The 4,916-nt window shown below is 39.5% G+C and overlaps 1 protein-coding gene across 1 annotated transcript in view; it reads left to right on the forward strand.

Moving 5' to 3' along the window:
- Positions 1-2,985: 2,985 nt before the first annotated feature.
- The window catches only part of NOSTRIN (nitric oxide synthase trafficking), a 64,882-nt gene continuing 62,951 nt past the window's right edge, over positions 2,986-4,916 (forward strand). Inside the window, exon 1 of the mRNA XM_006902118.1 lies at positions 2,986-3,065. The gene's annotated coding sequence lies outside the window, so the exon portion shown is untranslated. The remainder of the gene's footprint in view (positions 3,066-4,916) is intronic.

Consider the following 4,916-nt stretch of genomic DNA (forward strand, 5'->3'; position numbering starts at 1 on the left):
AGTTCAAGCTGAAGCTAAGGAAAATAAAATCAAATCTACAGGAACCAAAATGTGACCTTGAGTCTATCCACCTGAGTTTCAGAACCATCTCAGGAACAGGTTTGAGGCCTTGAATACCAGATGAGTTGTGGGAGGATAGAAAGAGTTTCATCCAGGAAGAATGCAAAAGGTCATTAGAAAGGTAGAGGAAGAAGACCAAGATGGATATCAGAAGAAATTCTGAATATTGCACTACAGTGCCAAGAAGCCAAAGAAAGCACAAGGAAGAATTCAAGGTATTATGAGCTGAACCGAAGATTTCAAAAGGCAAATCGGGAAGACAACAATGAAATGTGCAAGGAGCTGGAGTCAGAAAATCAAAAGGGCTGAACTTGCTCAGCATTTCTTAAGCTGAAGAAACTGAAGAACCTGTGGTAAATCCCACCCTGATTGATCAACTGCCATAAAGTGGAATTCTTCTTCTCTGTAAGAGCACAGGAGTTTTCCGCATTCCTGTATCTGAAGTAACAGATAAGATTCAAATAGGTTTCCAAACTGTTACCCTGAGCTATGGCTAGCCAATTGAAGGTGGACAAATTCCCCAACTACTGTGGATGGTCAATCATGCATGGCGTGTATGGTTGGGCAGGGGAGTAGCAGAAAGGAGGGGCAGACATCAATTCGGGGCTGTTGGCTGGATGCTGCTGTATCAGCACGCGGGAGCCCGGGTTAGAACTCAAAATAAACTTTGTTAATTCGGCTAAAAAAAAAAAGAAAGAAACTGAAGAACAAATTCAAACCTTAAATTGCTAAACTTAAGGATGCCTCGGGCAGAATATTAACTAACTTATCCAGGAAGCATTAAAAAGAAGATGGAAAGAGTATATAGAGTCACTGTACCGAAAGGAATTGGCAGACACAGAAGAATTTCATGAAACAACATATACTCAAGAGCCTATGTTTAATGCAGGAAGAAGTTTAAGCTGCTTTGAAGGAATTGACAAAAAATAAGGCCCCAGGAATAAATGGTATACCAATTGACGTATTTCAACTAATAGATGCTGTCCTGGATGTGTTCACCGAGTTGTGTCATCCACTTGTCCAACTGACTGGAAGAGATCTCTATTTGTTCCCACTGCAAAGAAAGGTGACCCAACAGAGTGTGGAAATTATAGAACAGTATGCAAGCAAGATTCTGCTGAAGATTATCCAAAAACAACTGGAACAGCACATCAGCAGAGAACTGTCAGAAGTTCAGGCTCCGTTTAGAAGGGGTCATGATACTAGGGATATTAAAGCTAATGTAGTCTTTGCAATCACTTAGTATGCATCAGAGAGCTGGATAGTGACCAGGGAGGATAGAAGGAGAGTTGATGCCTTTGAGCTGTAGAAGAGTATTGAATGTATCATGGACTGCTAAGAAAATGAACAGGTTCATCCTAGAGGGGGTTAAACCAGGCTGAAGCTTCGTCTTACATACTTTGGACATGTTGCAAGGAGAGACCAGTCCTTGGAGAGGGATGTAATGCTTGGGAGGGTGGAGGGACAGCACAGGAGAGGAAAACCCTCTATGAGGTGGATTGATTCAGTGACTGGGGTATTAGGGGTGGGTGTGTTGGAGACAGTGAGATAGGCACAGGATAGTCAGAGTTCGGTCTGTTGTACATAGGGTCACTATGAGTCACAGGCAACTCCATGGTACATAACAACAACAAAAACAAGAAGCAAGCAACCTTAAAAAAAATCTTCACTTTAACTCTTTCCCTTCATCATGTCCACTCATTTTAGCTTCCCTTCAACTGGAAGCCAGACTCAGCAAATTTCAGATTCTCTTCTGATGTCCATTTTCGTCTCCCCCCCCCCTTTCTTGCTCTGTTGTTGTTGCTGTTCTTTTCCTTTTTACTTTCTTCACGTATGATCTTCTCAGTGTCTTTCCACAACTCATCAGCTTGCTAGTCATTAGCATTCCATGAGTCAAATCTATTCCCGAGATGCTCTCTAAATTAAAGATGATGAGTACTCAGGGTTCATACTCTGTGTATGACACATAGCATCAACCACCTGTTATGTCCTAAAGGATCAATTGGCATTTTTACCCTTTTCATTTGGACACTTAAAATATCTTATGTTATCAATGCATAAAGCCAAAGAAATCAAACTTATTGCTGTCAAGTTGATTCCAATTCATGACAACCTTGTGAGACAGGCCAAGTTTCCCAAGGTTGTCTCTTTACCAAAGCAGATTACCACATCTTTCTCCCCTGAAGTGCATGGTATATTCAAGTCATTTACCTTTCCCTTACAGTCAAGAGTTGTAACCAGGAAATCATTAGGGCAATGCCCATGTTTATTAATATTATTTTCAGGATGCCATTCTGGAGTACTAAACCAAATGACAAGAGCTGTCACTTAGAATTTCTATGCCTGAAAGCTTTCTTCATATGTTACAACACTTTGGTTCAGCATAAAAGTTCAACTCATTATTGTAGCATGTTTATTGCTAGAGTCAAGGGAAATTGAGGTGACCAGAACAACATTTTATTCATAAACTGTTCACTTTCATTTTCACATCTCAACCAAGAACACATCGATGGTTCAAGGTTAGTAATGAGGCACAGAAGTTGTAGAGAACACACTTAACTCCGCTGGAGAAACTTTACTGTAGAAAGCAAAACCAGGGTGTCCTTCAGAGTGTACTCTGACCTTCTTGGAAACAACAGGGACAATAGGAAGCCAGACTTCAAATGCACTCTTCTGTGGAATTGTTTGCATTTGATCTATAGAAGCAGGCAGGACCATAATTTTTAAGTTCTCTAGGATCTTTCATATCCAGACAGGAGTAACTTGATCCCTGTTTCATGAACTCATCCCAAAGATGTGCTTCTTCAGAACTGCAAGGTCATTTACATAATAGTTATCACTAGAATAGCATCTGGACTTAGAGAAGCTCTGTTTTAGGAAGTACTCATAACCTTCCTTTGCATTTCTTTTTTTTTCTAGTACAATAAAGTGTACAAGAACCTAAAGGAGTTTTCTCAGGATGGAGAGAATTTCTGCAAGCAGGTCACATCCATTCTTCAGCAAAGGTACAAAATGCACATTTGCAATAAACAGCATTTTCTCTGGTTGCAGCAAGCAATATGGCTGGAGGAGTGATTACAGGCTGTCCTCCTTCCCCGAGTGTGGTGTTATATTTTGGTACTTGAGAGATTGGTTTGAAGAGTAATTCTCCTCTACTGCACATTTATCACTTGGATACCATAAAAATATAGGGAATAGCAGGAAGTAATTCTACTTGAGAGGACTCTGCCTGGTCTCAACTGAGTCCTCAGACTGAATTTATTGTTCTTTCGGGGAAGGGGGTGGTGCTATCGTTATACCCAAGATAGAGGCTCATATTGTCTTTCTCATTCTTGTAGAAATTGTTAATTTACATTTCTGTTTCTTCCAGGGAGGCTTTTACTCGTCTTTGTACACTAAGCTTTTAGAGGCCAGCCTTTCTGACTTCTTCAGTTAATGTCTTGTAGTTGAATGGATGGCTGAGTAAAAGGTCACAATTTTCAGTATTTTCCAAGTACAGCTTTTTCTGATCATGTGTAGAGCCAGTTCTGTACTCAGCCAAGAAAGGAAAGTTACAAAAATCCCTGCTTCATATTAGAGAGCCCATGGACTGAAAGGGTACCACGAGGTCTTTTCAGACATTTGCCTACCTCCAGAAGGTTCTGTAACCCACTACACAAAAGAGATATTAAGAAGAGGTTATCAATTCTTCTAGGATAACCCAATTCAAATTTCAAATACTGTATTATGCAAGAAGAACAAAGACTCATGAGTCACTTACATCCTGCAATTGTTAGGTCAAGAGTAGAGGAGACAAGAAAAGATACAGAAGAGATCAAACAGGCTTTTAGTTGAGTTGAGAAGCTTTTATTTTAGTTATTTAAGAAAGTAACTAGATTTGTCAATGAGGATCAAAAATTTAAAATATTACATTATTTCCTAACAGGCAGTTTTTATAAGACAGAAAGAGGAAGGACAAATCTTGTAGGTAATTTCTTTTCAAAGACTTCCTATGAGACTTTTATTCATTTCAAAAAACATTACTTAAAATAAGAGAAATTAACAATTATAGCAAGTCAGTCATAATTTGGATAAGAAAATATCTTTCTTTTATGGTTCAGAAATAAGCTATGCATATATTGGTCATGTAGACCCATAGAACATGGCTTTAAATAATCTAGGCTTTGCGTATCTGGTGTGTGTGTGTGTGTGTGTGTGTTCAAAATGAATGTGTGGTGTAGAGCTATGAAGATAGAAGACAAGTCATTTAAAAATGCCTACTGCTAATCAGAATCAGCTATGAACTTTATAGATGTGGTTGAGCTCAAACATCCAGATCGCATCTCATCTCTGCCTTACAGAATCCTTTCTGCGTGGTCTGTGCCACAGTCCTCATTCTTTCCATGTCTCACTTGAGGTAGTTCCTAGGGCTGCCATCTGGCCCGTGCTTATTAATGTGCAATCCTCCGAATGTTTCAGAAGGGCAAACATGTGCCAGTGGGGGAGAAGCACTTGGAGAGCTAAAGATACCTCTCTTCATGGATTTACTGTGTTATGGAGAATCATTTAGAACTTGAAAATACAAAGAGTGTTACTTACTCATTGGTAAAATTATTTGCATATCCCTGGATAAAAAGTGCATAAATTATGCACAAGAGAGATCTGAGGAAAAGTTAGATATTCTCTTTTTATATTTTTACAGAGATTTTGGGTTTTCATTCATTCATTGTTGCACTGTTTTCTCCACCCTCCTCCCCAGTTCGTTCTTCTTTCCACCCTCCCCCAATGTCTGTTTTAATTGTCCAATTGGCACAGTGCTTGTCAAAGCCAGTTCTGATTAATCTCCTTTGTCAGTGTGTCCCTTGCCATTCCCTATC

The sequence above is a fragment of the Elephantulus edwardii genome, unplaced genomic scaffold (assembly GCF_000299155.1).
Source record: "Elephantulus edwardii isolate Elephantulus edwardi_28Jun2011 unplaced genomic scaffold, EleEdw1.0 scaffold00369, whole genome shotgun sequence".
In the NCBI taxonomy this organism is placed as follows: domain Eukaryota; kingdom Metazoa; phylum Chordata; class Mammalia; order Macroscelidea; family Macroscelididae; genus Elephantulus; species Elephantulus edwardii.